Source organism: Hemiscyllium ocellatum, chromosome 12 (assembly GCF_020745735.1).
Source record: "Hemiscyllium ocellatum isolate sHemOce1 chromosome 12, sHemOce1.pat.X.cur, whole genome shotgun sequence".
NCBI lineage: Eukaryota > Metazoa > Chordata > Chondrichthyes > Orectolobiformes > Hemiscylliidae > Hemiscyllium > Hemiscyllium ocellatum.
In genome coordinates, this window is record NC_083412.1 from 58,468,088 (window position 1) to 58,481,689 (window position 13,602).

A 13,602-nucleotide genomic window follows, 5' to 3' on the forward strand; every position below is an offset into this window, starting at 1 on the left:
TCAGATGCTGCCTGACCTGCTGTACTTTTCCAGCACCACATTCTTGATTCTGATCTCCAGTGTCTGCAGTCCTCGCTTTCTCCGCTCATTATATTGCTTTGTAGGATCCTCATGTCCTCTTCACAATTCATTTTCCTACCTATCTTTGTGTCAAAGGAAGCATGTTTAGCTGATTTACTATCAATCTGTTCAACCAAATATTTTAAGTTGTAAAGAATTAATGGCCCAGCATTGGCCCACTGTGGCACACCTCTCATAACATTCTGCCTGCCTGAAAAGGGCACATTTATTGTTCCTCTCTGCTTCCTGTTACCATCCAATCGGCAAGACAAAAGTCGGCAGTGTGAGAGAATACTCCCCTCTTGCCTGGATGAGTACAGCCCCAATAGTATTCAAGAATCTTGACACCAATTAAGCAGCCCACTTGATTGGCACCATATCCACAAATTTTCATTCCCTCCATCACAGCTGCTCAGTAGCAGCAAAGTGTACTGAACTGCAGAAAATCACCACGGTTCCTCAGCCAACACCTTCCAAATTCACAGCCACTTCCATAATGAATGACAAGGGCAACAGAAATGTGGGAACGCCACCACCTACTAGACCCTCCTTACCACAAGTTATCCTGCCTTTGCTTCAGTGTTTTTGGGTCAAAACCCTGGAATTCCCTTCTTAATGGGTGCATCTCCCTCCAGCACATGTACTACAATGATTAAAGAAGGCAGCTTAAGTGCAACTAGGGTTGTGCAATAAATGCTGGCCAGTGATGTGCACACCCTATGACAGAATAAATAAAGTTACTTCATAAACATATACGGGTATGAAAAGTATGAGAGTGGATTTATATGAGTGAGGCTGGGGGAGGCATCTGTGGAACATGATAGTCAGTATAGAGCAGCTGGGCCAAATGGCCTGTTTCTACCGTGTATCATTATTCTGCTGAATTCCTTTAGAATTAATGGGAAGTGTCTTCCTGAACAACTGCTAGATGGTATTATGCTTGTTTAGGAACAAATAAATCCTGGATAATAAATATATTTTTTTGAAATGTTTGTGTACATGAGGAATTGATGTATTTTAATATGATTTGCAACAGTTACAAATTTCTGGCCTGCTATAGATATTCTATTGGATTCAGTGGAACTGGCGTCTCCTTTAATCCATACCTAATTATGCCTAAGGTTAGAGGGGTTTCAACAATTAATCCACTTTGTTCTCTGAAGTGGCCACCAGAAATTTTCACTGCCCTCCTTTTCCATCTTTCCCCTCTCACCCTAAACCTATACCCTCTGGTTCTGGACTCCCCCAACCCAGGGAAAAGACTTTATCTATTTATCCTATCCATGTCCCTCAAAATTTTGTAAACCTCTATAAGGTCACCCTTCAGCTTCCAACAGTCCAGGGAAAACAGCCCCAGCCTGTCCAACCTCTCCCTATAGCTCAAATCCTCCAACCCTGGCAACATCCTTGTAAATCTTTTCTTCATTTCAGATAGTTTCCTGGGGTTTCCTTGCCTCTGACCTAATCCATTGTCCAGATCATAAGTCCTTTTTTCTCACTTATATTCTGCATCACTGTAAGCAGGAAGACATGAAAAAGCTTCCCACTCCTTGTTCAGCCCAGAGTTCAGCAAGTCAAAATGCAACTGTGAAGATCCTTCTTCATAACTCCAATGTGAAAATGTCTTCATTATATTTACCATAGCTACACTCACAGGGGAGATTTCTGCCCACAGTTGTAAATTAAACATGTTTATAAAAAGATATGTAAAATTTTACAACATTTGGTAAACTGGCATTTCACTTCAATAGTGAAGTGAGATGAGGTGGTTTTAACATTTGTCATTTCTTTGAAGCGATACTCACGTGCAAACAATTTGCACCATATCCTGTTTTTCAACACATTATTCTTCTCTGTTCAAAACATGTTAAAACAATCAGATGTAAAAGGTTTCAGATGGAATTTTCCTGGGCATTTGGGGGCAGTGTTGGATGGACAGAAATTGCTGAAATAGATGTCGGGTCAGTAATCCAATTTTTTTCCATTGGGATTGACAGTTAGTTCTTTGAGAGCTCACATAGATGAAACATGCAGTCAGAAAAGTCAATAAAAATCCACTTTACAGGTGCCTTTTCCCAATAGTGTATGGATTGCACATTGTACAAAAGAGGTGAATGCACAGTGGAAAGCCATTGACATAACACAGCCACTATTATTGCATTATAAAGATGAGGAGTAGTAATAAATTGCCCAGCTTTTGTGTAAAGTTATCACTAATGTGGTAAATTCTTGGAAAAAATACCGTGGATAGTTTACAACAAGATAAACAAACTGCAGCAATACAGAGGGAGAAAGTGAGGACTGCAGATGCTGGAGAACAGAGTCAAAAAGTGTGGTTCTGGAAAAGCACTGCTGATCAGCTGAGGAACATTCTTGATGAAGAGCTTATGATCAAAACGTCGACTCTCCTGCTTCTTAGATGTTGCCTGACTGGCTGTGCTTTTCCAGCTCTGCACTTTTTGACTCATAGCCGAGGTGAGGTGGAGAGGTAAAGGGCATTATGAGTCTTTAAAGCTGTGTCCTTTTGTCTCATGTATTCTATATAGTCTGAGGTAGGAACTACCACTGAGCAGAAACTGAGTTTGCCCAATTCAGTATCCACAGCAACAGGGCAAGTTCTCCATTCTACTAGCTGAAGGATTCAACACACAGAATGATATCTGGACAGAGAAGAGGGAATAGGTGAATGGTTTCACCCAGAAGGTGAAATAGGATTACCTGTGAATAGGATTTATAGGTTAGAGGTTAGCTTCACCAAATTATCAGGGCAGCATTCTGTCTGAAGTCTGCAGATATCACAACAGACCAGACACCCTCAAAAGTATTAAGATGATAGCCTAGACCGTATTCTTTTTCTTGTTTTAAAGGTAAATGTCAGCTGCTGTGTTCCAGATGCAATTTAATGTGTCTAACTACTCAACATTAAGCAAAATACTATTTATTTAAACACTATAGTTAAAATGCAAAGAAAATAACTTGGAATATCTTAACTCTATTGGAAAGGTTAGTAGAATAACAGAAACAGTAACTATCACTAATTAACTCCTCCAATATAGTAACATTCCATAGACATACCCTTGGCAAAGAAATTAGAAAACATGTTGTTTCACATGCAATCCAGCAGCCCAGGAAGAGAACTCCCAGTTTTGGCTGTAGTCAAGAGTGGAAAAATGGTTTCTACTGCTTCAAGACCCCAACAGCAACTACTGCTGAAAACACTAATAACTAAAAGTCCTAGTTCTGTGGGTGGGAGCTTGACCACACCATTAAGGCTGCTTCTATTGTTCCAGCTTTAAAAAAAAACACACCCAAGGTTTCTTCTCATAGACTACTCAGCACCTGTCCCCCAATCTTTCTCTAAAAGAAACCAGGGCAAAGCACATCTCTTGAAGCCACAGCATCACCATATGGACACTGCGCCCCGAAGGATAATCTAATATCATTGGAAAGAGGAGACCATATGGTGGTTAAGGTGACTTTTTGTGGAAGATGCCTGAAGGCCATTCTGGTATGTTAGGATTATTCAGAAATATTTATGATGTGCCTGGCATGGGTCTGTAAGCTAGCAAAGCCCATAATGGTTTTGTCTAATCACTTATCAATTCAGGGCAATACTTCCATCAATGCTCTGCAGACAGCTCTTGCCCTGGCACTCACACCTATCCTTACACATCAGTCTCTTTCTGCACACAGATATCTCTATTTCGTTCCCATATTACATCCTCCTCCTACAATCCCACGGTATTCTCCATACTTGAATCTCCCCAGTGTCACCATGAGTCCGATAATGAGGTGATCCCTGATACAAATTAGGAGACAAGACTCTTTGAAGTAAAATATAACATTCAACAATAACACTACAAGTTTGATTGTGATTCTGAAATGAAAAAAAATTACAATGTCATTCCAAGTAATCATTCTTCAGGGCATCCCATTTGTTGTAATTTTAGTTCTACAGCAGATTCTGTCTCAAGTACTGAGGAATCAGTCACTCCAGTGAGTAATGGATACATTGTTATCAGAGTTAACTTACACTGATTTATATCTCATCATGTGTGTAGAAAGAAACCCAGAGTAATAGCAATTAAGGGGCAACTTTTTCACACAGAGGATGGCGTGTATATGGAATGAGCTGCCAGAGGAAGTGGTGGAGGCTGGTACAATTATAACATTTAAAAAGCATCTGGATGGGTATATGAATAGGAAGGGTTTAGTGGGATATGAGCCAAATGCTGGCAAATGGGATGAGATTAGTTTAGGATACCTGGTTGGCATGGACGAGTTGGACCAAAGGGTCTGTTTCCATGCTGTACATCTCTATGACTGTATAATAACAATCTGCAACCATCATGTGAGGAGATCCATATCTTCTGCATGTGTTTCATTACTTTTCCTGAAGTCAAATGATTTAATAACAGATGAGGAAATCATTTGTTCTGAAAGTTTTCTGGAACTGTCTTAACTGAGATTGTTAAGCTAACTGCAGGAAATTTTGCACTTAGACATTAATGTGAAATGTGTAACCAGGCACTTTCATGATTTCATTTCCACAGAAGCCGAAGCTGTCATAGGGTGCTTCTTATTTTCTTTGGCTTTGCACTACCTATCCTTTGAACAGAACAAAAACCGAATGTCATTTTCCGGATTGCCATGTGTAGCGCCTGACTTGTGCCTAAAATAACGGCCTCATTTCCTTACAGAAACTACAAGTACTTCTTTCACAGTGATGAAAGTTGAGATGTCCTGAGATCATGAAATATACAAGCAAATCTTTTTCTTCCTTTGAAAGAATAATCATTTTGGATCTGTACTATACTGTAAATTAATTTATTTACTGAACTGTACCCATTTACATTCAATATGCTAAGACATAAAGCTCATGTATTTTATCACAACTTATCTGCTTATTTTGCTTGATTTGACTTTAGGATCTAATGTGAAATTTACAACAATCTCTATCAAGTTTCTTTTCCCCCCAGTCACCAGGCAGGTGCGTTGAGAAGATCTTCCTAGATTCCAACAGGTGCAAAATAACCCAGTTCACAGCCCCATCGCAGCTCAGTAAACCCAGCTGCTGCATTTACTTTTTATTACAATAACTAGCAACTTTTTTACAGCTGAGTTCTAGCACTTAATCTCTTACTAACATCTGCAAAAAGCACTGCCTAAAAAGCCATCATAACATTTGGAGAGGCACTGTTAAAGGGATGAGCCAATCATTCAATAAATTCCTCTTCCTTCTGCACAACTCCAAGGTTCCTACTCGGTAAGTGTATTAATAACATGGTGAATGTCCCCCAGATGATATTATGTTCTATGCAGATCATTTACCCAAAATGACAACATTGAAAATTGTTATGCAATATTAATATACCTCAGTAATGCTAAGGCACATGTTAAAACTATGCCTCACAAACCCATGAATAGCTTAATCTCAGTCCTCACCATTTATTAGCTTGCGAGAGATGTTCAAAATCTTGTGAACTTGGAACCTGTATCAAATTAATCTCTAAGAAATTCACCCAAATCATTGATCAAACCTGAAACAAAGTGATTGTGGTTCACCACAGTCCAGATAACTTGCTGACAGATATCTCAATTTGATTTAATACTCTTCATATCCTTCACACACATTTTCCAATTGGCAACATTCATACTAGTCCTCACACACATAGATCACAAAATACTGCCTAAGCTCTAACCATTACCATATTTCTTGAATTGATAGTTCTATACTAATCATTCTTATCAGTTCTTTCTCAAGATAATGGTGGGCGGCACGGTGGCACAGTGGTTAGCACTGCTGCCTCACAGCGCCTGTAGACCCGGGTTCAATTCCCGACTCAGGCGACTGACTGTGTGGAGTTTGCACGTTCTCCCCGTGTCTGCGTGGGTTTCCTCCGGGTGCTCTGGTTTCCTCCCACAGTCACAAAGATGTGCGGGTCAGGTGAATTGGCCAAGCTAAATTGCCCGTAGTGTTAGGTAAGGGGTAAATGTAGGGGTATGGGTGGGTTGCGCTTCGGCGGGTCGGTGTGGACTTGTTGGGCCGAAGGGCCTGTTTCCACACTGTAAGTCTAATCATAATTCTATCTAATTTCCTATCAACATACAGCAGTGGAACAGTATTAGTTTAAGTCAAAAATAATATCCTGTTAGAATGCAGCCCTGGTTCTATGACCTTCCTTATTCTCTTGACTATATGTTTTATTTCTACTTTCAATTCCTAATCTCCCTCTGTATCACTTTACTAAAATTTCACCATATTATTTCCCTTTTGTTCCATTGTACCTGCTTTGAAGTAGGGATCACACAGTATCAGGTTATTGACCAGTAGGCTTATATGGAAGTACAGCTTTCGGAACACAGTTGCTTTGTCAGGTAGCAGGATCAGTGGAGCAGGATCATAGGGCACAGAATTTATAGCAAAAGATCATAGTGTCAGACAACTTATGCAATATATTGAATAAACCTATATTGCTCTTAAGTCGTTCATCTTTTAGAATGGGTTGCAGGTTTGGATTAGTTAATATGTAAATCCCAGAACTTCTTTCAAGTCACATTCCCGAGATAACTTAAGGTTTTATATATTTAAAAATGACATCTCAGCTCAAACAATGCATTTAACGTGTGAGGTTAGAGTCTGTACACATCCCAATCTTAAGTCAGACTTGTTCTATTTCCAACGTACGAATTTATAAACTGTCACATGGATTATTTAAAAAATTGACCGCTTATAGATTGTGTGTTATTTGCACAAAAAAGAATATTTCTGCAAATACAATTCTGCAAATGCAAATTCACCCTATAAACTTATATGTATGTGCGCTAGCATGTGAGGTGGGGGGGGGTGGTGGTGGCAGAGAGAGAGAGAGATTGTCAGTGTGTGTGTGTGTGTGTGTGTGTGTGTGTGTGTGTGTGTATGCCTGAGAGAAAGTGTGTGTATCCTCTCTCATACACACACTGTCTCTCAGGCAGACACATACACTCCACAATCACACCCATGCATATAACCTCTCACAGGCATTTACTCCATCACACTCATGCACACACTCTATCAAGCATACACATACACACATGCACACCCTCTCTCCCTTTCTCACACACACACACACTCTCACTCTCTCTCTTTCTCCCTCACATGCACGCACACACATATAATTCTATGTGGTGAATTTGCATTTGCAGAATTGTATTTGGAGATACATTCTATTTTGTTCAAAAAGCACACAATCTGTATGCAGTCAATATTTTTCATAATCCATGTCTATATATATATATATATAAATTCCTACTTTGGAAATAGAACCAGTCTGACTCTAGTTTGGAATACAAACAGACTCTAACCTCACACCTTTAATGCATTGACTGAGCAGAAATACCACTTTCTTAAATAAAATTTAAATTTATCTTAGGAATGAGACTTGAAAGAAGTTTTGGGATTTACATATTAATAAGTCAAAACCTGAAACCCATTCAAAAGGTTGAGAGACTTAACAACAACCAAGGTTCATTCAATATATCGCATCAGTTGTCTGATACGATAATCTTTTGTGATAAAGTCTGTGTCCCATGATCCTGCCCCACTAGTTACCTGATGAAGGAGCAGCGTTCTGAAAGCTAGTGCTTCCAAATAAACCTGTTGGACCATAACCAGGTGCTGTGTGATTTTTAACTTTATCCACCCCAGTCCAACACCGCATCTCCACATCATACTTTGAAGTAGGCATTAGATTTCCTCAAATAATTCCCCTCCCATGCTTGATATCTCATGGTTCTATCTTTGGCTCTTTATTTTGGTTTCTACTAAATTTCCTTTACAAACAACTTGCACAAAGATGTCAGCTTGCACACATATACTAAAAGTACAATGTTGTTGACCAAGACCATCAATTTCAATATTGCTTAAAATTAAATGTCAAGAATTAGCTGAACCTTACTATCTACAATTCTCTGGCTCCATCTTCACCAACTTTCCCACTTACCCATTTAGGCTATATGCTTGGAAAATCCTGCAGGGTCTACTGACAATATGAAGATTAAGAATAGCAGCCACTAAAACTTCCATTGCTGGCCTCCCCCATCTAAGGGATGCACTGCAGCAGCTCTCTAGGACCACTGAGGCAGCACCTTGCAAATTTGCAATGTCATCAACAAGAAGGGTTAGGATTAGCAGCAAGTGCATTGGATGTCACCACCTCCATGGTGTCCCACCTCAGGCTCACCATTCTGACTTGAGACTATATTTCCATTCCTTCACTGATACCCAGTCAAGGTCCTGAAACTTCCAACGTATCAGCACAGTAACTCACTATAATTTTCTCAAGGGTATGTGGGAATGCACAATAAGGTATTTATATAAATGATTTAGGTGAGAGCACAAGAGATATAGTTAGTAAGTTTGCAGATGACACCAAAATTGGAGGTGTAGTGGACAGTGAAGAAGGTTACCTCAGATTACAAAGGGATTTTGATCAGATGGGCCAATGGGCTGAGAAGTGGCAGGTGGAGTTTAGTTCAGATAAATGCGAGGAGCTGCATTTTCAGAAGGCAAATATTAGCAGAATTTATACACTTAATGGCAAGGTCCAAGGGAGTTTTGCTGAACAAAGAGACCTTGGAGTGCAGGTTCATGGCTCCGTGAAAGTGGAGTCACAGGTAGATAGGATAGTGAAGGCAGTGTTTGGTATGCTTTCCTTTATTGGTCAGAGTATTGAGTACAGGAGTTGGGAGGTCATGTTGCGGCTGTACAGGACATTGGTTAGGCCACTGTTGGAATATTGTGCACAATTCTAGTCTCCTTCCTATCAGAAAGATGTTGTGAAACTTGAAAGGACTCAGAAAAGATTTACAAGGATATTGCCAGGGTTGGAGGATTTGGGCTATAGGGAGAGGTTGGATAGGCTGGGGCTGTTTTCCCTGGAGCGTCGGAGGCTAAGGCATGACCTTATAGAGGTTTGTAAAATCATGAGGGGCATGGATAGGATAAATAGACAAAGTCTTTTCCCTGGGGTCGGCGGGGGGGGGGGGGGGGGGTCCAGAACTACAGGACATAGGTTTAGGGTCAGAGGGGAAAGACATAAAAAAGACCTAAGGGGCAACTTTTTCACGCAGTGGGTGGTACATGAATGGAATGAGCTGCCAGAGGAAGTGGTGGAGGCTGGTACAATTGCAACATTTAAAAGGCATCAGGATGGGTATATGAATAGGAAGGGTTTGGAGGGATATGGGCTGGGTGCCGGCAGATGGGACTAGACTGGGTTGGGATATCTGGTCGGCATGGACGGTTGGACTGAAGAATCTGTTTTCATGCTATACATCTCTATGTCTCTATGACGCTAAGTTCTGCTGTTTTTTGGATAAGATGTTAAACTAGAGCCATTTCTGACCCATGGCATAATTTCAAATAAAAGCAAGTGAATTATCCCCATTGTCCCAGTCAATATCCTGGCCTCAATCAACATAACAAAAACAGTTTTTCTCATCATCATCACATTGTTGTTTGTTAAGGTTTGCTCAAATTGGCTGCCAAATTTCCTACAGCAATGACTAAATGTTATAAGGATCCTGAAGAAGGGTTACACCTGAAACGTCGACTTCTCCTCCTCCTGATGCTGCCTGGCTTGCTACGTTCTTCCAGCTGCCTGCCTATCTGTCTTGGATTCCAGCATCTACGGATTTTTTTTTTGTCTTAGCCATATTTCCTACAGCAGTGACTAAACTTATAAGTATGTCATTGAATTTAAAGGGCTTTTTGAGATTAAAAACCTGTTTAGAAACTGTTAGAATTGGAAATGGACAAACTAGCTGCATTGGGCCTCCATTTTGAAATATACAAAATGAGACAAACCAGTATGTGCCATTTGCATGTTTTACCATCTATTCCTTCAACATTATGTTTGATAAGAGATAATGCATGAAGGTCAGTCTTCCCATTTTACTCTAGTTTTTTTTTAAAAAAATGCCACTTGATGGTTGGATGTGTGCTTGTGAGACTGTTCATTGGACCTGACAAATACTTGATATAAGGCTTAGACCCACTATATCCAAAATGTGATCCAATTACACATCTAACAAACTCCAATTGGACCGTTAGTGGAAGTCCCTAGAAAGTTGCAGCCTTTGGTCTGCATTAATTAGGACCCCAACATGTGTTGTATGTAGATTTTACAGAACCAGAAAGCCACCAGATTTCTTCCTTAAATGCCAATGCCTGCAGGGATTTGAGGAGGATCACTCCCACAGTTATCTTTGTCCTCAAAATCTGAACTCAAGTTCTCCCCCAGATTCTGAATTTCAGAACATTCAGAGCTGATTTCAGGACATGTGTTGCTGTTTTCTGATCTGATTCTCATCTTTGTGTAACTACTATCAGAGCACAGCAATATTTCTCCATTGTTGGATTCTCACACAGGGTGCCTCACAGTAAGATGACATTTACATTGCTGAGTTACTGCTGTAAGGGAGGGGTTCATTTCTTCCAATGTGCGAGGGGAGGTGATGCATGCTCAATAATAGTCTGGTTGCTATCCATCAAAATATTCAGTTCATCTGTTGTCACTTAACCTGGAGGAAACTGGGGTGAAACCAAACGTGTTGGTAGGAATAGGGTTTAATTGCCAAAAAGGAGGCTTCCTGCACAGCATGCTGTAAAGCTGCAGAACTTATCATTGTCACCATCTTAACCATGACAACCCTGTTTGCATTTTGCCTCAGAAAAGGCGTCCGTTTGAATGCCAAAAGTGCTGTATAAAAGGGTAAAATTTAGGTTTGAGTCACCACACAGGAAATGTGCAGTCTGATACACACGGATCTTGCGAAGTGAGCAGGTCTGTGCTTGAATCTATGTAACTGGTTGCTATCGACATTGTGTGATCTGTGGTTTGTCACCAGAATACATAAAAGCAAAACATGAAAACAGCTGCTTACATATTTGGAAATAGTCTATTTAGCACTAAAAATGTGATCAATATGCCACAATATTCTGTTTCAAAATGCATGAAAAATTCCTTTATAAAGCTTCCTTAACAGAAAATGAAACTAAGGAACAGAACTTTGTGCAAATTAGGATTTAATGAAATTTGCTGTGAGTTGGAATTGTTCTTGACCCTTTACATTCATAGACTATCTCTTTAAACAACAGGACTAAGTCATTGGTAAATAAACAGCAAAAGGGTTGAGCAGAAGGGTAAACTAAAGAGGATGAAGTAAATGATACATAGGTACACTGCAATAAAAATGAAATAAAAATAGGATTAGGCAAGAGAGAAAGAGAAAGCAAGGAAAAGTAATTTTTAAAGAAATCTAATTTATGATATGATAGTTCTAAAGTCTAAAATTATTCAGAACAGTATAATTGAGCCAACACAATTAGAATTGTCCATATCTAGTGAAAACCAGGTTTGTTGACAGTCATCAACACTTACAAAGTTTAAAGGGCATGTACATTCATAATGCCTCTGATTAATTTAGGAAATATGTAAGTAAATGATTTATGTTAATGGATTGGTTAATTGACTATGTATAGATAAAGATGGAACTGGAGCTATTGTGGTGCAATGGTAATGTCCTCTGGTTTAGTAGACCTCGGATCAAGTCCCACGTGTTCCAAAGGTGTAACGTACAATGTCTGTACAGAATGATTAGAAACATCTATAAAGCTGGGAATGATGTGTGGAAGGAGCTGTGAAATTGAGCACTTAATAAACTCTATCCACAAAGAAAGATGTCTGTTTCTGTCTCACTGACCATTTTGGATCCAGGTTTACTTTGGTGGCAGGGGATGGTACCTAAATGTTAAAAACTATAAGGGCGGAATTTTCCCATTTTCAGTTAAAGTATTTTGTTGAGTGAGAACCATAACACCTGGTCTGCCATGGCCTGAAATGATTTTTCTCACTGACTCTTAGTCAACAATGCGTTATTCTGTCATAATTTTTTGGACAGCCTTCCATATCAATGTTTCATCATTATTCTTATCTTCATCCTCAGAAGATTGCTGTCACTGCTCCAACTCTCCTGCATCCAGTGCATTCTCCCTTTGTTGGCTTCAGTTTTGAGGCACTACAATGAGGTGGCACACCCTTTCTGGGTTATGATGCAAGGCCCTGCTGCAACGATCCAGGCATTAAAATCTCATCTTAAAGAGACCAATGGTCTGTTCCACAGTGACCCTCATGGAATTGTGAGCAGCATTATATCTTCATTCTGCACCAATCTGAGTGTTACACCATGTTTGGAGGGGGTAGCCCTTGTTTCCTGCGGCCATCCCTGTATGGTCCAAGGAGCTTGGAAGGACACAGTAACCTGGGAGGTCTTTAGCATATAAAGTTTATGGCAGGACTCAGTATATCTGGAACATCTCCTTCTAAGTTTTGGCATCAATGGTCATGTATAAGTTGAATATTGATGGACTGGAAGCCTTTTCTGTTGTTGAACACTACAGGTCAGTGTCAAGGTGCTCCCAAAGCAATGTTGGTGCAATCCATTGTGCCCTGGACCCTCAGGGAAGCCAGCGATGATAGATAAATGCAATGCCAAGCTGCTTGACTCTCCTCATCATGGAGGAAGGATGGGAAGGTGGACAAAACGGTATAGTTTACATCACAGATACGGTTACGTGTGAAGAATTGGGAGATGCCATACATGTCCTCAATTGCTATTTGAAAACAGCTGTGGTCATAAAATCATGGAGTAATACAATATGGAGTCAGACACTTACCATTGGGATGGGATGGTCGCCTAATCCTTTTGAATGAATGAGCCTCTTGGCTGGAATTGGACCTAATTGGCACTTGATAAGACAGGTCTATCCCACACAGGGCTCTCACCAACACTCAAGCCGGTCTGATCCAGCATAGATTATTTGGGCCTGTGATGCTGCCCCACAGACATTGATCCTGTATTGGGTCTTAGAAAAGCTCCTGATGTCTGTTGCTTGGTTTCTGGAATATTGTAAAATGTGTGTTGGGGCTGTTTTTCTGGGCTCCTTGCCAGAGGGTGGATCCCATGTAGGAATTGCAGGGGTCTTGTCGATATTCCACACCCATTAGGGTAGGCAGCTCTCTTCCTCTCTCACCCAGCCTATTTCAGACTTACCTTGGCTTTGCGATATGAGAGGCAGTCTAAATGGTCAGCTCACAGTGCATCCAGCCTCTTAAAGGTACTGTGAGATCTCAATCTCTGCCTCTGTAAAATTCAGAAAAGTATTAAAGGATGTGGAAATCTTTGTGAAGTATACCTGAGTGTAAATTACAAATCCGACTGTCAGTTTGAGGTTAACGTGCACACTTCTCTACATTTTCACAACAAAACAATGTATAAAGAACTGACCTTTTGATATTCAAATGGAAACAAGAAGTGATTCTGTTTTCTGAAATGGAAATATGATTTCTGACGATGTTTCAAAAATCCCCAGAGCATAACAGAACGTTATTGACAAAAATAGCAGACACTACACAGTATGGGTCACCAGAATGGAAGTAGACCTACACAGACATTGGGAAAGTGCAAAGAGGGCGTGGCACCCATCCTGAGCCAGTATTC